The sequence below is a fragment of the Trichosurus vulpecula genome, chromosome 3 (assembly GCF_011100635.1).
Source record: "Trichosurus vulpecula isolate mTriVul1 chromosome 3, mTriVul1.pri, whole genome shotgun sequence".
Lineage (NCBI taxonomy): Eukaryota > Metazoa > Chordata > Mammalia > Diprotodontia > Phalangeridae > Trichosurus > Trichosurus vulpecula.
The window spans coordinates 225,663,674-225,688,091 of record NC_050575.1 but is presented as its reverse complement, the minus strand read 5'-3'; positions in this window follow the sequence as shown (position 1 = coordinate 225,688,091).

Below are 24,418 nucleotides of genomic sequence, written 5' to 3'. Positions count from 1 at the left end.
TCTTCCTGCTATGAAAGTCAGCATACTCTTCTGACCAGATGCATTTCAGCAGAGTGATTATGGGGCATCTAGGTGGCATAGAATGCTGGCCCTGTAATTATGAAGACCTGAGTTTCCAGCCTAAGACACTAACTTGCTGTGTGACCCTGGGCAAGTCACTTAACCTCTTTCTGCCTTAGTGTCCTCAACTGTAAAATAGGGATAATAACAGTACCTACCTCCCAGAGTTGTGAAGATTAAATGTGATAATATTTGTAAAAGTGCTTAGCGTAGCACTTGGCACATAGTAGGTGCTTAATATATGATTATTCCCCTTAGACAGTGGCTACGATAAAAATGAAAAAATTAACAAAAATGAAAATGAATGCTGTGTAATTTTAGTGACCAAACTTGGCCTGAAGATGAGATGGCCCTCTCACTTCATTTGCTGAGGTGAGGGATGCTAGTTTGGGACCATTGTATATGTGTCAGACTCAGTTGATACAACGGCTTTTGGTGATAGTTTTGCTAGTCTGCTTCCCCCCACCCTTCTTTATTCTTAATTAGCTCTCTCAGGAGGGGAGGATGAAGTGATTCATTTGGCAATGAAGATGTAAAGACAAATAAACCAATGTAAATTCAAGTAGAATTTGGAAATTGAAGTAGAATGTATAAGTAGGACTGCTCTATCTTACTGAGAAGCAGGCCTTCCTCTGCCATCATATCCAGGCTCAGCTCTCTGGGCCTATGGGCCAGAGAGGCAAGATCCTGGTTTTACCAAACTCCGAATGATCATCTCACCTCTGATTTCTGTTTTTCTTCCAAGCTTGAGCGTGTAACAAAGGCATCTTCCCAAAGCTGCTTACCAAACACATCATTCAAACTGTCCCTTGAGTAGGGACTAGTGAGCCTTCTGGGAATTCAATAAACATTTACTGACTCTGTGCCAAGCCTTGTGCTGGAAATGGTACAGAGACGGAACGAGAACTAGTGATTTCCCTCACCTCATTTTCCATCTCATGATCTAGGACTCTCCTGTCCACCCTCAGCTACCTCACCCCATGGCTCTCTGTTTCTTGTCCTTTTTCTTCAAATAGTGCTTACCCATAATGTAGACGTTGGCAGTATTATTATCCTCAGTGCCTTCGAGCAATTGTAACAATGATGTTACTAGGAGCTACTGTGGCTGTGTAAGGCCAACAAGACCAACAACACCAGCACACAGGAGGGCTGCTAGCACAGGTTCTTTGATCTGCTTTTCTTAGGAAAGCAACTTTAAGGGGTTTACAATCTCACTTTAATCAAACATATATATATCATTCACTTATTTCAAGGGAAAAAGCACCCTGAACTTCAGAGAAAACACAAACAGAAATTACAAGCAGACATTATATAAACAGAGCAAATAACACAAATCAACAGACAGGCTTCTAGCTATCTAACCAAAGCTATACATACATAGTTACCAGAGAGAGAAGCACCAACATCTGGGTTTTCAAAGCCAGGGGGCTCCAACAGCTACCCAGAGTCTCGTCTGGTCAAATCACACAACACTCTTCCAGCCAGTGAGCCCCCAAAGCAAAACCTCTCCTCCCACAGTTCCGAGAGTTCTCGATTGTCAATTCTCAATTCTGAGTTCAAAGGCTATCTTTTGGGTATATTTACCCTTTTTAAGGGCCCAAGGGCTTCACACCTTTCCTGACCTAATTAGCAAAAGGGTGTGGGCCTTCTTACAAACAAAGGCAAGACTCAATCAAAGGCACTTGATTGCCTTAGTGCTGAGAAGAACTCCAAAAGAAAAAACAGTAAAAAGTCCCACTTTGACAGGGTCAAGGGAGAAAATTCAATAAAGGGGGATAAGTTGGGAAGGAGCAAAATATAGTCAGTCTTTCACAACATGAGTATTGTGGAAGGGTTATATATAATGATACACATGTGGCCTATGTTGAATTGCTTGACTTCTTAGGGAGGGTGGGTGGGAAGGGAAGAGGGGAGAGAGTTTTTGCATGCAACTAGAAAATAAGTGACACAGGCAATGGGGTGTAGAAATTTATCTTGCCCTACAAGAAAGGAAGGGAAAAGGGGATGGGAGGGGAGTGGGGTGACAGAAGGGAGGGCTGAATGGGGAACAGGGCAACCACAATATACATCATCTTGGAGTGGGGGGGAGGGTAGAAATGGGGAGAAAATTTGTAATTCAAACTCTTGTGAAAATCAATGCTGAAAACTAAATATGTTAAATAAATAAATTTTTTAAAAAGTAAAAAAACAAGTCCCACTTTGCTTGCCCTTAACGGCAATCCAGATATTTAATATGTGGTGATAATGAGACTAGTCACCATACAAGCCAGTTAGTTCCACTCTGTTCAAAGGGAATCCTGAAAATGGGATTTATTGGTCCCAAAGAGGACAGGGCCAGTGAATGTGGATAGATCAGCCTAAATCAATCTCCATTATCAAATCAATAATCATTTATCAAATGTATACTATTTGTCAGGTACTTAGCTAGGTGCTGAGGATTTAAAGACAAAAATCAGAACAGTTTGCCCTCAAGGGGCTTACATTCTGCTGGGGGAGGGAAGATGCAATGTGTTCTGAGATAAATAAATACAAGATGGAAATCCTGAGGGATGGGGGACATCAACAAACCGGAGAAATCAGGAAAGGCTTTTTTATCTTTTTAAGGAGATGACTCGAGTTGAATCTTAAAGAGACCTAGAGGTTCCAAGAGTAGAAGTGATAGGGGGCAGGGGCATTGTCCAAATGGGGGCAGTCTTTACAAAAGCATAGAAGGAGGGGATGGGAGGTTGGGTAGAGGTGGGACTAAGTGGTGTTTGAACAATTGATTCTCCTCATCCCTGAATTGATGAAATCATAAATAATAAGGAACAGATAATGAGTTATTAAACTCGTTTAAAAGTACATATATGAGAAAGGAAAATTAGAAGATAAAAAGCCTATGCCCAAGAACCTTCAAAATCTGAGCATTACACTGTGGAGAAATAAATAGACCTTTAACAAAGTTAATGATTTCTATGCATTCCTCTCTTGAAAACCAGTGCTGGTTGAGTGATTCAAGCTCAGAATTGGAACAAAATGAGACACTTGGGGACCAATCAACATTTAACAAAAAAAAAAGGAAGTTTGCTTGATGATAGTCTGGAAAGGATAATTTCCCAAAGATTCAGCATTGTTTCTGGCAGATATAGGAACGGAGGAAATTAGTATTAAGTACCTACTATGTGCCAGGTACTTTACAAATATAGTTTCATTTGATCCTTACAACAACCCTCTGAGGTAGGTACTGTTTTTATTCCCAGAGATATGCCCAAAGTCACACACCCAACAAGTATGTAAGCCAACTTTGAATGCAGTTTTTCTGACTCCAGGCCTAGCCTCTATCTACTTTGCCTCTTGGCTGTCTATACCATGTTTTCCTGGTTCTGCTTACTTCACTTTGCATTTGTTCATATGAGTCTTTGAATGCTTTTCTGTATTTTTCATATTCATCATTTCTCAAGGTCCACAATATTCATTACATTCATCTACTGTTTAGCCAGTTCCCAATCGATAGACATCTACTCTATGTCCGGTTTTTACTACCACAGAAAGTGCTGCTATGGATAATTTGGATACCCATCCTATCCTCTAGGGGAATGCACTGCCCAGTGATTCTCCAGAGTGGAAGTGGTGGGAAGTACCATCTGTTGGTCCCGCCTTTGCATGCTCATCGTGATCACCTTAGTACCAGAGAAGGGTGGATGTAGCTGCAGCCTTTGGGTATCACCTCTCATCCCTTCCACCTTGCCTGATGCTGGGATGTAACCTGAAGGAAGCCAGGGAGTCCAGAGAGGCCAGATCGCTTCTGGATATAGCTACAGAGAGCAGAGAAAGTATAGTGGTCCAGTGGCCCTGCCATCAACATGAGGCAGGAGGCAGTCACAGACAGGAGAGAAGGGAGGAGGGAGTCTAAGCCACTCAGCATTTGGAAAGAATCTTAGACTCTCAGAATTAGAAGGGATATCAGAGATCATGTAATCCAATCCTAAGTATGTAACAATCCTCTCTTCAACATGTCCAACAAAATGGTCACCCAATGTTTGCTGATAAATCTCAAAGGATAGTATAGTGAAAAGAGCATTGGATTCAAAGTCAGAGGACCTTGCTTCAATTTCTGACTCTCCCTCACTACCTGTGTGTCTTTGGGCAAGTAATTTAACCCCTGGGTCTTATCTGCTTCATCTATAAATTGAAGGAGGTGATTAGATGGCCTCTAAGGCTTCTTCCAGGGCCAAACTTACGATCCTCTGATCCCAAGGCAACCCAGTAGATGCCTAAAAGTAAACCAATATTACCCTGGCATGTTTTAGGCTATAGCCACCCCCAGACAGAGTGTCAGTGAGCCCCACCCATGTACAGATTTGACTACCTCAGAAATTACTCAAATGCAGCGGTTTAAGAGCTCAAAATGAATCGCATCCACAATCAAATGGAAGGTTATAAACAGACAGTGCACTTGAATCCGTTCATCTGTTTTTAGCTCTCTAAATTACAATCAAATGGAATTCTCTGTGCTTGCCTCAAGGCCTTTTTTTTTTTTACTTAAAGAATAGGGTGAGGCAGCATGGCACATGGAGAGAAAGAGGTCCTCTAATCCAGGAAGCCCTGGGTTCTAGTCTTGCTTCTGACACATAGTCATGTAATTTGGGCCTGGCACATACATAGAGTACATCTAGACTGGTGGGGAGCCTAGAAAGCATGCTTCATGTAATGGAAGACCCCAAGGAGAAACATTGGAGTATGTGTAGATATTCTGCTAACCGCATGACAAATGCCATCCTCTGATTTGTTTCATAGCTGGAACTGAAGATGCCTCCAAAAAGGCATTCGTAACAGAGGCCTTGTCCATTTTCTCTTTGGCTGCACTCTCTTAGTTTGACTCCTTTGTCGATGACATCAAGGGAGAAGTGATACTTTAAGGAGAGAGGCCTGGGGCCTTCCCACTGAGGCTGACATGCAGCCCCATGAAAAGAGCCCTGGTCCTTTGCCTCTCTGTACTTGTTCTTTCCTGTTTTTGGTGAAGGTGTTGGAGAGGCTGAACTTGTGTGTTTTGAAAAGTCAGGAAAGGGGATTGCTGGCTTTGGAGAGTTAAAGTCCATGCCAGGTTTCAAGGCCAGACGAGCACTAAGGCCCTGAGAAGTAAGGAGTCACCGTTCAGCAATGACCTTCCTGACCCGGCCCAAGGGCAATGAGGCAAGAACCCATCTGGCAGCAATGCCACATTTGGGTATGAATTTGGTGGGACCAAAACCATGTAATAACTGGGTTAAGTATGAGTTCACTGTCCCCAGAGACTGAAGTGGTATAGGGTGCAGTGTAGGCCCAAGGTGTTCTGTTAGGAAATGTTTACACTTTAGTTCTTGCTGTATCTCCAAAGTTCCTTGATAAAAGCTAACCTACGCTAACTGGTTAAATGGAATTGGGGCCTACTCACTGGTGACTAACAGTGAAGGGAAGCTAACCACCTGGAGCTCAACCCAATAGCAGTAGAAAAGAGACACCTCCCACTCCACGTAGGAATAATTTGCAATGATGCTGAAAAGATAGGCTTGAGGTCAGTTGTGAATGGCTATAAAAGCAAAGCAGAGTCAACAGAGTCAACAGAAAACCACAGGTGTTTATTGAATGGGGGATGATGTGATCTAATTTGTACTTTAGGGAAAATAACTTTAGTGACTGTGAAGAATGGACTGGACTATGGAAACACTTGAGGCTGTTGCAATAATCTAGGTGAGAGGTGATAAGAGCCAGAACTAAGGTAGTGGCGATATGAGTAGAGAGAAGGGGTCAGAGAAATAGAAAAGAAAAGGAGAAATATTGACATGGCACAGTTAATTTCTTCACTCTCAGAAGGTCTGGCCTGTAGGGAACATGTGGTACCCTGGGTAGAAGTCCTACTTGTCTTCTGGGGTAGGGCTGGGGAACCTGATAGACTGATGTAGCCTGCTTGCCTTGGGGATAGTGGCCCAGAGTGTACTCACTGTATCGGCAGACTGACCCTTGGCAAGTGACTTGATGTCTCAGTGCCCCAGATGACTCTCTAAGATTAAAAATTGCAGAGCTGGTGTTGATTTTCACTGGTAGAAGGAGTTTCCATCCAGGAAGTCCTCTATAACATCAGAGGCTGATGGCCTCCCAAAATGGGATGAGGCACAGGAGTTGAGGTTTTTCTTTATTGAAAGGAGGAAATTATCACAATAATTTTCAAGAGATACTAACTAAGTGGTTCAGTGGTTTAGCTGCTGGGACAACTGCTCCATAATTAAGGCAATGTGGGGTGCCAGCACTGGCGTCCTGTTTACAGATAGAGCTATCATTCACCTAGCATGATAGAAAGGACCAACTTGAGGTCCTTCCTAGTCCCTCCAGCTGTTTTCTTTGGGGGGGAGGGGGTTGGGATACTGCATGCAGTCACTTCCTTCTTTGTGGCCATCATAATCTCTTTCTAGCTCAGTAGCCTGCTCCTCGTTCAAAGGAGCACATCTTCTGGTTGCCATGGTGCCAGTGGCGGCCTGAGCCTCAGGGCCCACGTTGCTATCATTCCCATACCCAGAAGTAACCTGATATTAGCACATCCCAGCTTTGCCACTCACTACCATATATGACTTTAGGCAAGGCACATTTCATCTCTCTCGGTCCCAGTTTCCTTTGTTAAAAACCAAGGGGTCAGGCTAGATCATCTACAAAGTCAGTTATAACTTTATGGTTATGAGAATTCCTCATCATTTCTCTCCCTCTAGCATTTTTTAAGCATCCCCTTATTCAGTCTCAGAAATGAGATCTCTGTGTTTCATTATAAAAGTGGGCTGGGGTGTGGTTGCGGGTTATTCAGCACAGAAACATGCTCCCTCTGGTTCGGTGTGCCTTGGGTGTAATAAAGACAGAGACTGTAGCAAATCTATCTCAAGCATGACAGAATACAATGCTATGAACATATTTACAGAGTAGTCTGGGAAAGAGCATCTACTTCCAGAGAACTCAATGCTATGCCATAAAATTCTCCTGTGTTGCTTGTCCCTAAGCTTCTATTTCAAGGGCAGGAACACAGGAGGAGGGAGCATGCTAAGGAAGAAGATGCAGTGGACAAATAAAAGGTGCAGTTTTGGAAGGAGAGAGTGTCAGAGGAAGTATTTAGAGAAGGTCTTGTGAATGGGCAGTGTGTGTCAGGGAAGTACGTGCCCTCAATCAATCAAGCAGGCAAGCTAGGAGCAAAACTTCTGATGTATTCCAGGCACTGTGATAGACAAATAGAAAATGTAGTGAATGAATCAGTCCCTATTCTCAAGAAACTTACATTCTCACTCAGAGGATAAGTGTATATGAAACAAATGTAAACAGAATAAACACAGAGTAGTTAATAGGAAGTATTTTGGGAAGGAGGGCACCTGCACCTGCAGCTGAGTGGATCAGAAAAGGCTTCATGACTGAGCTTCATTCTAAAGGAAAAACAGGATTCTATGAAGTAAAAGTGAGGAAGCAGTCCGTTCCAGGTGTGAGGTACAGCCAGTACAACGGCAGGGAGGTAGGAGATAGAGTGTCATAGGTGAAAGCCAGCTTGTTTGATTTGCAGAGGGAAGGAGGAGGAATAATATAGAGGGAGGCTGAAAAAGTAGGTTGGGGCCAGTTGTAAAGGTTACTTTAGGAAGATAATATTAGGGGCTACATACAAAATGGACTGGACTATGGAGAAACTTGACTGCTGCAATAGGTGAAGTGAAAGATAATAAGATCCTGAATTAAGGTAGGGGCAGTGTGAGTAGAGAAAAGGGGTCAGAGAAGTGGAAAAAATGAGGAGAAGTATTGACATAGAACATTCCATTTCTACACTATTGGAAGGTCTGGGATGTAGAGAATATGTTCTACACCCTGGGCAGAAGTCCCATTTGTCACCTTGCAGTGGGAGCCAGGGACCTGAGTCTGCCCTAAGGCCACATTCCCTCTCTCTTTCTGTTCAATAGGGTGGGCAGTGAGAGGGACAGATCATAAATGTGTAAAACATTAATTATTTTAAAAATAATGAGGGAAAAATGCTCCTCATGTGTGCTTAGTGGGGGTGGTGGCAGAGGGAAGCTTCTTTCATCTCATTATTTGTGGTGCTTTTTAAGTATCTTTTATCGGAACTAATGGATCTCCTAGCTGACTGGTAAAAGGAAAAACATTGGTAGGGGCGAAAGAGAGAGAGACAGAGAGAGAGAGAGAAAGAGAGAAAGAGAGAGAGAGAGAGAGAGAGAGAGAGAGAGAGGAGAGCCCGGACATACCTGAAAATGTGTGCATCTCTCTGCAATTTTAAGCTCATCACCTCTCTGGCAGGAAGTGAGTGGTGGATTTCATCTTCAGTCTCCTGGATTCAAGGCGGCTTGTCATTGATCAGAGTTCTAAGGTCCTCGAAGTCCTTCAGAGTTATATTTTTTTTCTTTAGTGTTGTTATTACATAAATTGTTCTCTTAGTTGTACTCACTTAACTCTGCGTTAGTTCATAGGGGTCTTCCCAGTTTCCTCCAGAACCGTCTGTTGTATCATTTCTTAGGGCATAATAATAATCCATTACATTCATATATCATAATTTGTTCAGTCATTCCTCAATCAGAGAGCAGTTCCTTAGTTTTCATTTTGGGGCTACTATGAAAAGATCTGCTTTAAATATTTTGTACATAAAAGGCCTTTTCTTCTTTCTTTGAATTCTTTGGAGTACAGGCCTCATAGTGGTATAAAAGGATAGGGACCATTTAGTAACCTTTGGGGAATAGTTCCAAATTACTTTCCAGAATGGTTGGATCAATTCACAGCTAGACCAACAGTACATTAGTGTGCCCGTTTTCTCACAGTCTCACAAACATTTGTCATTTTCCTCTTTTGTAATTTTTTCCAGTCTAATGGCTGTGAGATCATTGCTTTAATTTACGTTTCTCTAATTATTAGTGGTTTAAAGCATTTTTCATATAGTTGCTAATAACTTGGATTTCTTCCTTTGAAAACTGCTTGCTCATATCCTTTGACCATTTTTCTATTGGAGAACGGTTTTTTGTTTTATAAATTTCAATCAGTTCCTTAATATCTCTTGGACATAAGACTTTATCAAGAAAACTTGCTGCAAAGATTTTTTTTTCCAGTATCCCACAGGGTTATCACATCACCAGTGGAGAGAAAACACACATGGAACACCCTTGTAGGGCACACACTTGATTGCTCTTTCAGTGTTTCATGCTCTTTAGTTTTGTCTGCCCTACTAAACTGTGAACTCCCCTGGGAAAGGATCATGCATTATACTTGTTTGGTATCTTCCTGGTCCATATCTCAGAGTTACACTGATTAGGCACTCAATAAAATGATTGGTTGATTGATCAAAAAGAACAAATTTTCTAGGGCAGGGGCGGAGCCAAGATGGTGGCTAGAAAGCAGGGACTTGCCTAGGGCTCTCCCCCAGGACCCTCCAAACACTGATAAAAAATGGCTCTGAACAAATTCTAGAACTGCAGAACCCATGGAATAACAGAGGGAAGCAGGGCTCCAGCCCAGGACAGCCTGGATGGTTGCTGGGTAAGGTCTATCGCCCACAGAGCTGGGAGCAGAGCAGAGCCCAGTGTGAACTGCGCCCAGACCAACCAGACCAGGAGCCGGGCAGATCAGACCCTAGCACCCTGAATCAGTGAGCTGTGGCAGTTACCAGACTTCTCAACCCACAAACACCAAAGACAACAGAGAAAGTTAGTGGGAAAAGCTGCTGGGACAGAGTGAAAGGAGTTCACGGTTTGGCCACCACCCCAGGGCAGCAGAGGTGGGGCAGCCACAGAACTACAACTGCAGTTGCTTCTGGCCCCAGGCCCACCTGGTGGGAGGAATTAAGTGGCAGATCAGAGCAGGTGTGCAGAGCCTGCTTAAGATCTGAGTCAGGTCCGGTTGGCAGTTCTTGGGGGAGGAGGAGCGCTGGTGTGGCAGAGCTCACTGTGAGAAATAGCTCTGAAAATAACAGTACATCCACTCAAGCTTAGAACAAAGTACTCTCTACTCTACAAGCAGTCATACCCTGATGAAAAACTCAAGGGTCAAGTAGTTGTCTGGGAACATGGCCAGGCAGCAAAAATGGTCTCAGATTCAGACTCAGACTTTGGAATCTTTCTCTGGTGACAAAAAAGACCAAAACATACAGCCAGAAGAAGTCAACAAAGTCAAAGAGGCTACATCAAAAGCTCCAAGAAAAACATGAATGGGACTCAGGCCATGGAAGAGCTCAAAAAGGACTTGGAAAAGCAAGTTAGAGAAGTAGAGGAAAAATTGGGAAGAGAAATGAGAAGGATGCGAGAAAACCATGAAAAACAAGTCAATGACTTGCTAAAGGAGACAACACCTTAAAAAATAGACTAATTCAAATGGCAAAAGAGCTCCAAAAAGCCAATGAAGAGAAGAATGCCTTGAAAGGCAGAATTAGCCAAATGGAAAAGGAGGTCCAAAAGACCACTGAAGAAAATACTACCTTAAAAATTAGATTGGAGCAAGTGGAAGCTAGTGACTTGATGAAAAATCAAGATATTATCAAATAGAACCAAAGGAATGAAAAAGTGGAAGACAACGTCAAATATCTCATTGAAAAAACCACTGACCTGGAAAATAGATCCAGGAGAGATAATTTTAAAAATATTGGACTACCTGAAAGCCATGATCAAAAAAAGAGCCTAGATATCATCTTTCAAGAAATTATCAAGGAGAACTGCCCTGATAGTCTAGAGCCAGAGGGTAAAATAGAAATTGAAAGAATCCACCGATCACCTCCTGAAAAAGATCCCAAAAAGAAAACTCCTAGGAATGTTGTCACCAAATTTCAGAGCTCCCAGATCAAGGAGAAAATACTGCAAGCAGCCAGAAAGAAACAATTTGAGTATTGTGGAAACACAATCAGAATAATACAAGATCTAGCAGCTTCTACATTAAGGGATCAAGGGGCTTGGAATATGATATTCTGGAGGTCAAAGGAGCTAGGATTAAAACCAAGAATCACCTACCCAGCAAAACTGAATATCATGCTCCAAGGCAAAATATGGATTTTCAATAAAATAGAGGACTTTCAAGCTTTCTCAGTGAAAAGACCAGATCTGAATAGAAAATTTGACTTTCAAATACAAGAATCAAGAGAAGCATGAAAAGGTAAACAAGAAAGAGAAATCACAAGGGACTTACTAAAGTTGAACTGTTTTGTTTACATTCCTACATGGAAAGATGTTGTGTATAATTCATGAGACCTCAATATTAGGGTAGCTGAAGGGAATATACATATATGTACATATATATGTACATATATATATAGAGAGAGAGACAGAGGGCACAGGGTGAATTGAATATGAAGGGATGATATCTAAAAAAATAAAATCAAATCAATGGATGAGAGAGGAATATATTGAGAGAGGGAGAAAGGGAGAAATAGAATGGGGTAAATTATCTCACATAAAAGTGGCAAGAAATAGCAGTTCTGTTGGGAGGGAAGAGGGGGCAGGTGAGGGGGAATGAGTGAATCTTGCTCTCATCAGATTTGACCTGAGGAGGGAATAACATACACACTCAATTGGGTATCTTACCCCACAGGAAAGAAGGAGGGAGGAGATAAAAAGGGGGGCAATAGAAGGGAAGGCAAATAGGGGGATGAGGTAATCAAAAACAAACACTTTTGAAAAGGGACAGTGTCAAGGGAGAAAATTGGATAAAGGGGGATAGGATGGGAAGGAGCAAAATATAGTTAGTCTTTCACAACATGAGTATTGTGGAAGGGTTTTGCATAATGATACACATGTGGCCTATGTTGAATTGCTTGCCTTCTTAGGGAGGGTGGGTGGGGAGGAAAAAGGGGAGAGAATTTGGAACTCAAAGTTTTAAAAGAAGATGTTCAAAAAAAAGTTTTTGCGTGCAACTAGGAAATAAGATATACAGGTAATGGGGCGTAAACATCTATCTTGCCCTACAAGAAAATAAGGGAAAAGGGATGGGGGGGGGGGGAGTGGGGTGACAGAAGGGAGGAACTGGGGCAATCAGAATATATGCCATCTTGGAGTGGCAGGGGAGGGTAGAAATGGGGAGAAAATTTGTAATTCAAACTCTTGTGAAAATTAATGCTGAAAACTAAAAATATTAAATAAATAAATAAATAAATAATGATTTTTTAAAAAACAACAAATTTTCTTAATCTATAATTATCTACTGTAGGAGGGGCATGGAATGACGTCCAAGATGTTTAGTCAATAAATCAGGCAAAACATATTTAATAAGCATCTACTATGTGTCAAGCATTAAGCAATGTTCAAGTTATTATTATAATAATAGCTAACATTTATATATATGTATATATATATATATATATATCATCTCATTTGAATTTATATATCATTTCTTTTTCCCTTAAACCACTGGGAGAATCAGGAAAGGCCTCATATTGGAAGACTGCCTTGAATAGAAACACAAAAGATTAGAAGAAGCAGAGGTAAGGAGGAGGTACATGCCTGTCATGGGGGACATAGAGCCAGTGCAAAGGAAGGGACTGAACCACATCACAGAGATCTTCACTCCTCTCCCCCAAAATAGTGGGGCTCTCTGGCTGTGTTGATGAATGGAAATCTCTAAAAGAAAAATAGAAATGAAACAGAAGCAAACTCTTGATGTTTTTAATTTTTTCATAAAATGAATATTTTTATTGCTTTATTTGAGTTTAGATTGTGGTTTTATATGTGGTTGTTATTGTTTGAAAAGAAATCAATCTAACATTTGCTTTTACTGATGATTAATAAGTTTAGAATTTTTAAATGACTTCAAAAAAAAGAAGAGTAGTTGTTTCCCAAGCTACCTAAAGGCAGAAGTCACCTCTTCAATGATGCTCACTGGTTCCATGGGAGAAAAGGAACCATGAAGGGCAAGTGCTTGTGAGATTTCAGGCCCTATTCAATCCATTGCTATTGCATTCCATCCAACCCACCTGGCATTTATTAAGTGTTGACTTCATGCAAGGCCTCAGGACAAGTGCTCCGGACTGATTCGTCAATTAAAACTCATTTCTAGCCTAAACTGACAGACCATGGCTGTGATAGAGGCTGTAGTCATTGCCTGGGCCCCAGGGAAAAGAAGAAGTGGTCAGAAAAGAGAGCAGAGCAAGAGCCTCCAAACAGGACGTGTCCCAACTGCCCCCTCTCTGGGTCCCCACCCCCCCCCCCACCCTTACACCCTTCCCCCTCATGAAGAAGGCAGAAGATAATGAACAATCAACCTGAGAGAGAAAGCATGCTCCTCAGAAGAACCTCAAACTCAAACCTCACGTGGTATAGGGCTCTGGCTGGGCACCTAAGTAACAAAAGAGCTAGAAATGATAGAACAGTGGCTCTGACCAATAGTGTCAAACTCAGAGAGAAATGAGGCCACTAATTCATAGATGATTATAACATGCTGACTTAATTTTAAAATGTAATGCTATCTATATTTTATCATATTTGTATTTATTTTGTTAAATATTTCCCAATTGCATTTTAATAGGACTCAGGAGACTGGGGACACCTGTAGGCTCCACGTTTGACTCCTCTGGTTCTGAATGCCTTGTTCTAAGAGCACTAACATTTTCGTGAGAAAAGTGAAATGGATGGCATCTGGTGGGGGCAGGGCACGAAATGGCAGTAGCCCCAGCAATGGCAGTGGTGGCAGCAAGGATCTGAAAAGCAATGGAAGCAAGAGAAGCTAGGTGATAGTGAATTTAGAAGTGGAGAGACACAGAGAGAGATGTTGTATAGACCAAGAGGCAGTGGTAGTAGAATGATGGAGCGCTGAAAAGTGAAGAGAGGTTGGCACAGCAGGGATTGCAGACTTAACCCGAGGATAGACCAGACCCAAAGAGCAATGAGACACAGGACCATGAGAAGGAAGAATAAGCCAGGGCCTCACCTTCCACTGGTATTGTGAGTCATGTGGACTGTGTGGATAAAGAGAAAGGTATTGACCCTGTAGTCCAAGCTTTTTCCCTACTTGGGATCGCTCAATTTCAGAATGGTACTTTAAGTTTGAGTGTATAGGTTCCTGGGAAAGGTAGAACCCACAAAACAAAACAAAAAAATTCTTTACCAAATAATGGCAGGAGTTCTTAACCTTTTTTGGGTTGCCAAGGACTTTGACAGTCCTGTGGGGTCCTATGGAATCCCTCTCAGATAATATTTTTAAATGCATAAAATAAAACAGTATTACAAATACATTGAAAAGCAGTTATCAAAATATGCTTTTAAAAACAAGTTCATTGACTCCAGGTTAAGAACCTCTGATATATGGAATCAGTCTAAATCCTCAACATTCTTCACTGTTTTAAATATCTTCTATGATCTATGTCTTGTTAACTTGGTGTTTGCAATGTAGCTGAGGACACCTATATGAACTAGAAAGGATTCAAATCCTAATGTTCCCAGGGAAAACTCTTGGTGGGGACATAATCCAAAGCATATTAATTGTTGAGAAGCCACCAAAACTGAATTGATACCATGTAAGTCCAGTGGGATAGAGAACTTGAATTATCTAGACATCTGTTGGAGCTCTCCCTCTCCAAAAGCATAGCAACTAGTCATTTCTTCATTTGCCTGAATGATAACTTCATCCTTCGAAGGGGAGAGGTGGGGTGGGGGACACCTGATTCTGACCAACGAAGAATTGCTGACGTAGAAATGATGGGAACCTTGGGGGAAAACAGTGGTTAGAGCACTGGACCTAGAGTTAGGAAGACCTGAGTACAAATCCAGCCTCTCACTAGCTGTGTGAACCTGGGCAAGTCACTTAACCTCTGTCTTCCTCAGTTTCATCTATAAAACGGGAATAATGACAGCACCCCCCTCCCACGGTTGTTGTGAAGACCAAATGAGATGATATTTGTAAGGTCCTTTGCAAACCTTAAAGTGATTGATATTATCAACATACATATAACATACAACATGCAACATATAACATACAACTTGATATTATCAACATACATTAGAATATGTGGTCAAAGAGAACTAGGCATAGTCTGACACAAATCCTAGGGCTTTTTTTTTTCATTTAAGCAAATATTTACTAAACACCTAAGCAAGGTATTGAACTAGCTGATAGGATTACAAAGATAGAAATAAAACGGATCCTACCTCTCAGTGAGCTTACATTCTGCTTGAGGGATATGACATGTACACAGATAAATAGATACCAAGGATGAATAAGAATGGGTCTGTGCTTTCATGTCTATAGGGAGTATTCTGTGAGGAATTTCCTCTACCAAGGCAGACTGGCACTTTTGGGCGACTCATGGTGAGACAGTTGCCTGGGGCATTGAAAGGCTAAGGATCGCATGGTGAGTATGTGTCAAAGACTTGAACTGAGGCCTTTCAGTCCTCAAAGTTGTCTCTCTATCCTCCATAAAACAAAGTATATGCCACATAATGCAAAGCAATTTCAAGAAAAAGACAATAACTGAGGACAATAGGAAAGACCTTGTTTTGGAGGGGTCCCTGAGCTGAGACTTGAAGGAAGCAGAGGTCCTAAGAGGTAGAGATGAGAAGAGAGGATGTTCTAGAGCCCCACCATGCAAAGTCATAGATGAGAAGGTGCAATCTGGGCAAAATTGATTTCAAAGCCCTCCCAGAAAGAGTAGGTAGGATCATATGAATTCTTAAATTGTAAAGGGAAAGTCAACCTAAGAGGGATAGGAAGCTCTCAAGATTTAAATTTCAAAGAGAAGTAATTCTGATGAGAAGGAAAATAGGGAGTTGTCTAGAAAAGACTGATGTGGGTGCACAGGGAGCTCTTTGCCCAAATTCGATTTTTAAAAATCACATGAAGAGGATTAAAGCGAGGACCAGTAAGTGAGGACAAAAATAAAATTAGGAGTCAAAATAGGGTCAGGAGCACTGAGGCTCAGAGTAATCTGAGTCAATCAAAGAATGCTAGAGACAAAAATGAGGGTTAATGAGGGGGAGGCACATGGTTATATTGGGGGGAGAAGGATCAAAAAAGGAATTAACAGGTGACAGAGAGGGGGCAGAACTACTTAAGAGCTATTTAACTTTCATTTTGACTGTTTTCTTTGCCAAGGAGGCTAACTCTTGGAATGTGAAAGACAGATCAAAAATGACTAATAGGGAGTCAAAACCCAAGAGAAGCAGAAAGAGAATAGTAGAGCATCTGGTTACCCTGGATGGATTCATGTTATCAGAGCCAGAAAACTAGATTCCAGGTTGCTAAAAGAACTGGCAGACAGGATTGCTGAACCACTATCAGTGATGTCTGAATGATCATAGGAAAATGGCAGCAGTACCACAGGACAGAGAAGAGAAATATAGCAATTTTTTTTTGAAAGAGGGGAGGAAAAAATAGTCTGCAACCTATAAGCCAATGGGCTTGACTTGGACTCCTGACAAAATCCAAGAATATATTATTAAAGACATGGTTTGTGAACATCCTGTCAGTGCTTGTCTTCTCTAAGAAGTATATTATAGTAGTTGTTGGGGACATCTCCTGTGAAGGTTGGCCTATAGGTGCTAGATCTAGATTGCCAGGCCCTGGCTGACACGAGTGACTCTATGTTTGACCACTGGTTGACCTACGTATTGGAAAGTTCCTATGTACCCAATAACTAGTTTAGCCAGACTCGTTTATTTAAGGTACGTAAGACTTTCCAATAAGGGAGGGGGTCAGAGTTGGGCCACCTACTGATCTGCTGCCCCTAAGGTCCTCTTCCTATTTGGTCTCTATGGATCTGCCCACAACAGTAACCAGATATAAGGACAGAGACCTAGAATTGGGGGCTCTCAGCTAGAATGTTCATCCCATCATACACCTGAACCATTGCTTATGTTTGCCTAGGGGACTGAAGGGATGAGGAAGTACATACTTGCATGTCTGTATGTAATACATTTTCTGACTTATGTATGATCCATTAGTGCTTATGTTCTTTCTTGGCACTCACCCAACATCCCTTCACGTGCCTGTTGTGAAGGCTGAGGAAACCAAGGAGCTCCTGATCTCTCAAACACACAGTGTTGCCACAAATACTAGAAACATTCATCTCAAGATTGCTATCTGGTCACCTATATTCAGGTAAAGAAACACAAAATGGAAGAGATGGGCAGGGTTTGGAGATCCTAACTTGGGCTCACCCAGATGAGTATCTATTCTAGTAGCCATAGGGGGGCATTCCTATTTTTGTTACTTAGGAGTAGTTCCAGAGAGAGGCAGTTCAAACCATACATTCAAGGGGGGAAAAGAGTTGAAATTATCCTTTTAAATTGACTCAGTGCTCCCCATCCTCCTCATAAGACAGCCCAAGGGACCACTTAGTATTTGCTTCATCATCCCAGAGCACTAAATCAGAGTCTCACAGATCAGAGGGACTCAAATGTCTGTCCCCATTATGTAAGCATATACAAAATATAAAGTGCAATTTGGGATGGGAAACTAGTAACTCAGGGGATCAGGAAAGACCTTATACTAAAGGTTGCATTTGAACTGAGCTTTGAAGGAAATGAGGGATTCTAAAGAGCCAGAGGTAGGGAGAGAGAGCATTCCAGGCATAGAGAGAAGCCCGCGCAAAGACACAAAAAGAAGATTGAAAATTAGGGGCAGCTAGGTGGCACAGTAAGTAGAACACCAGCCCTGGAGTCAGGAGGCCCTGAGTTCAAATCCAACCTCAGACATTTGACACATGTACTAGCTGTGTGACCTTGGGCAAGTCACTTAACCCCAATTGCCCTGCCAAAAACCAAAAACCAAAAAAAAAAAACAAAACCAAGAAGATTGAAAATTATATGTGAGGAATAGGCCCAAGGCCAATCCGCCTAGACAGAAGAGTTACGTGAAAAGAAATTATGTATAGCCAGGCTTTAAATGTAGGTTGGAACCAGGTTGTGTCAGATTTTAGATGCTAAAAGAATCTGTATTTGATTCTGGAGGTAATGGGGAGCCATTGCAGTTGATTGAGCAAGAGAATGACACGATCAGAACTGTGCTTTATAATTATCATTTTGGCAGCTATGTGGAGGATGGATTGGAGAGAAGAGAGGTTTGAAGTCGCGTGACCAATTAAAAGATTATTGCAATAATCTAGGCAAGAGATCAATTAAGATGGTAGTTATATAAATAGAGAAAAGAGTCAAGAGGAACATAATGATTTGGGCAAGATTACACAGGTTGTAAGGAGCAAAACTCAGATTTAAACCCAGATTCTCTGGCTAAATCCAGGACTCTTCCCCGTTCTCTAAGTAACAGGGGATGGGATGGAAGGTTTCTATCCCGAAGTAGGAGACAAAAGATCAGAGCAGTACAAGTCCTGACCTGACCTCTTCCAATGGCTTCCATCTTTTCTAGACAGTGCTCTCCAGCGGCCCAGACTAGGACTCAAAATATTTCTCTTGATTCCACCTACCCAAAGAATATAAGAATATAGAAGGAGCAAACTTTAAAGTTCACCTGACTTTTGGAGTTTGTCAAAGCTGCCCCGGTGCATCTCATGCCCACTTCCAGAACACCACACTCATCAGCAGCTGCTGTCTTCCCAGTGAAGGGCTGGACCAAGGCACAGGCATTCTGGGAATAGTCTGAAGCTGCTCAGAATCCCCTCTTCCTGTTCCAACCTCCTAACCCTCACTGATGCCACAGTCAGGGAGGGTTCAGTTCCATCTCTTCTCAGGTCTTACTCAGGGTATTACCATGATCCAAACCCCTCCCCAACATCTCCTTCCCAGGATACCTCCTTCCAAGTCCACCAAGTGCTGGCTAGCAAGGCTGGCGTCTTTGCCACCTCTCTCGGGCTGAGACATTGCGTGTGTTTCAGATTATACTTGTGATTCTCTTTGCATAGGGAACTCCATGTTAGTAACTAACTCTACAACTATTCTTTAACTCACACTCTTAGAGAGGTTCCTGAGGACACTGAGGTTAAGTGACTTGGTCAGAGTCACACAGCCAGCATGTATTAGAGGCAAGACTTAGACACAGGTCATCCTGAATCTGAGTTCTTTCTTCATTCCATCCTGCTACCTCTCAGGGGACCTAGTTAATGTCTGCAAAAACAGGGAATTTGTCTTTTTTTCTTGTTTTCTTTTGCCATCAGGCCTGCAAAAACACTGTTGGGTTCACAAGGAATCTCCCAGGATCTCCTTCAAGCCACCAGCTCTTGAGCTCAGTTACCTAGGTAGCCGACTATTTTTTTTCAAATTTTAAATTAATTTTTTTTCAATTAACAGGCATTTATTTTTCTTCCTTTTATCTCATGCCCCTTTCACACTGAGAAGAAAAAAAGAAAAACAAAGTCTTTTTAACAGATAAACACAACGAAGCAAAACAAATTCCTGCTGTGACCATGTCCAAAAATGTATGTCTCTTGTATATTTAAGTCCTTCACCACTCTGTGTCAGGAGGTGGGCAGCATGCCTTATCATCAATCCTCTTAGAAAGCTATCTGCTCTTTAAAGGCCTTCCTAGGGTCTGAATTTTGGCTCCTCCCCAGTAGCATAACTGGCCCCAAGATCCTGAGTACCATTTGTTTGTAGAGTGACTGCACCATCTTGTGGCTATGTCCAGAAACTGCTCTTTCCTCAGAGTCCCTAGGTTCTGGGGGAGATCCTGATCTTGTTAGGCCAAGCCACTCTCACTGGTAAAAAGAAGGGCACCCTTTCCTTACCCCCACCTCCTTTGCAGAGTATTATCTTTCCAATGGAGAACAGGCTGACAAGCCCAGCCTTGTCTCCTCTGGGCACTGGCTTTTCCCATATCGTTGTGTAATCCCATTACATTGTGGTGTTTTCTGGAGAGGGCATCCCATCCCCACACCATGAAACCCCATTTTCCTGAGCTGGTCAAGACTAACTTGGCATTCTCTGGTTCTCTTCCCTCAGGTCTGTCCCCTTCTCCTGTTTCCTCTACCTCCAACTCAAAGCCCTTGCCCAGAAATTCATCACTCATAGAGAAAGCTGGAAATACTTGAACATAGCTATCATGTTTCTTCTCGGTTTTCTCTTTTCCAGACTAAACATTATTAGTTCCTTTCACTAGTTCTGGATGGTGCGCTCTCCAGTTCCCCTTCACATCCTTACTAAAAAGTAGGATCCAGAACTAAACACCGTATTCCAGATTTACTCAAACCAGATCTGTGAGGCTATCACCTACCTCTTTATCAACATTATGCATTTACTAAGACAACCTCACATGACAGTCACTTTTTTTGGCTACTACACCACAATGTTGATAAATATCAGGCTTGCAGTCCACTAAAACTCCCAGGTCTTTTTCAATAATTCTAAATCTATGATTCTTAGTCTTGGATTATGTACCTCTCTTGATATAGCCTTAGATCACATTAGGCATTTGGTTGTCATATCACGCTGGTGGCTCAAACTGAGTTTTCAGTCTACTGAAATCTATTTTTCAAATGAACTGCTTGCTATCTACCCACACTTTCCCTTTGCGTACTTAGACAGTTGGTTTTTGAGCCCAAGAATAAGACTTTACATTTATCCCTGTTATATTTAATCTTATTAAATTCAGCCGGTTAAGATCTTTTTAGATCCTGAGTCTGTCATCTAATGTGTTAGCTATTAAAAGATAAAAGTTCACAGTGGAATCACTTGTGCCAAGAATATCAAAATTGTGTCTTTCCAGTTTTGTGTCACCTACAATTTGACAGGGAAATCATTGTTGTCAGAATTACATTTTCAAGTTCTCTTTAAGCTCATGCCATCTTGCCCATCTTTTCTTTGAAGTCTGCTCTCCCAAAGGCTAGGATGGGTGTCGGACTCTGCCAGCCTAGTTAGCAGGTAATACAATGCGGTGACAGAGTTAGTTAGGAAGCCCACAGTTTGACGTGCTAGCTTTGTAAGGATTTATACCACTCAGCTAACTCGGTATCAACATTCTGTCAGAGCCAGTGGCTTCATAGGCTAAAATCCCTGGGAATTATGATCGGAATTCAGATGATCTGACTACAAGCTTCCAGGTGTGGCAGGTACAGGCATTCCCAGACAAAGGGGCAAGCTTCCTTCAGGAAGCAGAAGGGACGGAGAGGAGAAAAGATCAAGGAAGAGGTGTCAGTTCTACATACTAGTCATGGATAAGAGCCTCTTGCATTGCAGTGGAGAGAATGTTGAACTTAGAGTCCAGGAGAGCTGGGTTCAAATCCTGCCTCAGATACTTAAGAGCTGTGGTCTGGGCCACTTAATTTTTCTTAGATTTTATCTGAAAAATAACAATGCCCTTAGTATCTGGCTCACAGGGGTGTTGTGACTCTCAAATGTGATAATTTTGGAGAGACAAGACAGTATAATGGGTAGGATGCTGGATGGAAAATTAGGAAGACCTACATTTGAATACTACACTGGACAGTTACTACTAGAGGAATTATCCTGGGAAAGTCCTTTAGCCTTTCTTAGCCATAGTCAGTCAACAAGCATTTATTAAACACCTACTGTGTGCCAGGCACTGTGGTAAGCTCTAAGGGTACAAAGAAAGGCAAAAAAACAGTCCCTGCTGTTAAGAAGCTCCCAGTCCAATAAGGGAGACAACATTGAAACAACTGTGTATGGACAGGATAATACAGGATAAATCTGAGATAGTATCATGAGGAAGGCACGAAGATGAAGGAGGATTAGACAAGGTTTCTCATAGATTTTAGCTGACACTTGAAGGAATTCAGGGAAGTCAAGAGGTTAAGATGAAGAGGGAGAGAGTTCTAGGCCTAGGAAAGAGCCAGAGTTGAGAAATGGCATTTTGGATGAGAAAAACATTAAGGAAACTGGTGTGACTGAGTCGAAGAGAATGTGAGGGGAATAAGGTATAAGAACATTGGAAAGGTAGGAAGGGTTCAGTTTAGAAAGGCCTTTAAAAGCCAAACAAAGGATTTTACTTGATCCTGGGGGTAATAGGGAGCCAGTGGAGTTTTTTGACTGGGGAGATGACATGGTCAAACTTGTGTTCAAAGATCACTTTGACAGCTAAGCAGAGGGTGCACTGGAATGGGGAGAGACTTGAGGCAGGGAAACCAATCAGCAGGTTAGGGCAGTAGTTTAGGCATGAGGTGATGAGGGACAGAAGCAGGGTGGTAGCAGCATCAGAGGAAAGAAAGGGTCATGCACATTCAAAGGTATAAATAGCATGGCTTGATGACTGGCTGAATATAGGAAGTAAGAAAGAGAGAGAAGTCAAGGAGGATACTTGGATTGTGAGCCTGGATGACTAGAAGGATGGTGGTACCCTCTCAGGCATAGAGAAGTTAAGAAGATGGGAAGGTTTCAGAGAGAAAAGTAATTCAGTTTTGGATATGTGGAGTTGGAGGTGTCCGTGAGTTATTCAGTTTGAAATGTCCTATAGGCAGTTGGAGATGCAAAACCAGATGGCAGGAGAGGGCCTGGGGCTAGACAAATAGATTTGAGAAACATTAACCTAGAGGTGATCATTGAATCCATGGGAATTGGTGAGATCACCGAGTGAAATAGTATAGTTGGAGAATAGCAGAGGGTCTGGGACAGAGCACTGGGGACATCCATGTTGAGCAGGCATGGCCCGGATGAAAACTCAGCAAAGGAGACTGAAGAGCAGTCCAACTGGTAGGAGGAGAACCAGGACAGAAGCAGTGTAATGAAAACCTAGAGGGAAGAGAGTGTCAAGGAGAAGAGGGTGACCAACAGTGTCAAAAGGTGCAGAGAGGTCCAGAAGGATGAGGATTGAGAAAATGCCCATTTGTCAATTAAAATATCATTGGTAACCTTGGAGAGAATGGTTTCAGTGGAATGATGAGGTCAAAAACTAGACTAAAGAGAGAGTGAGAAGAAAGAACGTGGAGTTATCTATTTCAGATGAGTTTTGCCATGCAAAGGAGGACAGATAGAGAATGAGAGCTAGTGGAGAAGGACAGATCAAGTGAGCGGTTTTTTGAGGATGGGGAAGATACGGGTATGTGTGGAGGCAGTAGGGAAGGAGACAGGGAGAGATCAAAGATTAGTTAGAGAGTGAGGGCAGTAAAGGAAGCAATCTGCTAGGGAAGGTGGGATGGAATGGAATCAAAAGCAGAGGAATTTGGCAAGGAGCAGGGTCTCCTCTTCTTGTGTGGTAGCAAGGTGGTACAAAGGATCAAGTGCCGACCTGGAGTCAGGTAAGGCCTGGGTTCAAATCCAGCCTCAAATATTTACTAGCTATGTAACTCTGGGCAGTGACTTAGATTCCATTTGCCTCGGTTTCCTCAACTATAAACTGGGGATAATAATAGCACCTACCTCCCAAGGTTGTTGTGAGGATAAAATGAGATATCTGTAAAGTATTTTGTATACTTTTTTTTGAAGGGGGGAAAGCAAGGCAATTGGGATTAAGTGACTTGCCCAAGGTCACACAGCTAGTGAGCATGTCAAGTGTCTGAGGCCGAATTTGAACTCAGGTCCTCTTGACTCCAGGTCTCTACCCACTGAGCAACCTAGCTGTTCCCGTTTTATACACTTTTAAGGTACAATATAAATGCTAATTATTATTTTGTGAGAGTGGTGAAGGAGGAGATATTAGTGGAACACTTCTGAGTGATATGAGGTAAGGAAGAGAGGAAAACGGGGAACTCTTGGTGAATGGACTCAATTTTTTTCAGTGAAATGTGAGGATTAGGATTGGTGAGGTAATATACTCTCTCCTCAACTCCTGCTTCTTAAAATCACTGGCTTCAAGACTGTGATGAATGAAAAACCCTGAGAGAGAGGTTCTGGGTAATTAATAATCAATGCATTAATTAGGCTAGCTGGTAATCAATAAATCGAAGGTCAATGGTTTCTCTCAGAAACTGAGGACTCCAAGGGAGGCTGTGAAACACCTTAAATGTGTGTCCCCTGACAAGTGAAACTCAATCCTGATTGGTGGGCATTTAATGATGAGGTGGGCCAAAAGTCTTCAGCTGCTCCTACTGAGAATGTGGCTTGATCATGATACTCAGCTGCCTCCAGCAATTTGGGCAGGGGAATCCAACTCCAGCCAGATCTCTCTGACTGGGTTTTCTCCTTCATCAGCTGGGTCACCCTCTAATGGAGGAGTACAAGGACAGGGGCTTCTTTCGCCAGTGTAAGAACACTCCCACATTGAATTCTGTTTATACTCTAAACAGAAATTAGATCTCCTAGTTAGGGGGCGGGTGTGTGTGTGTGTGTGTGTGTGTGTGTGTGTGTGTGTGTGTGTGTTTGTCCTTTGTTCTTGAAGAGGACCATGACATCAGGGAAATGATGACATGACTTGCAGCTGACTTTGATTTGAGTGAGGGAGGTTCTGCACAAGGTCACCAGCCTCACTTTCTCCTCCAGAGACTGGAGATGACCCAGGATGCATTAGGAAACCCTGGCCCTTTCAGCTAAGGTCTTTTTCAGGTTCTCACTTTAAGTGAGGTAAC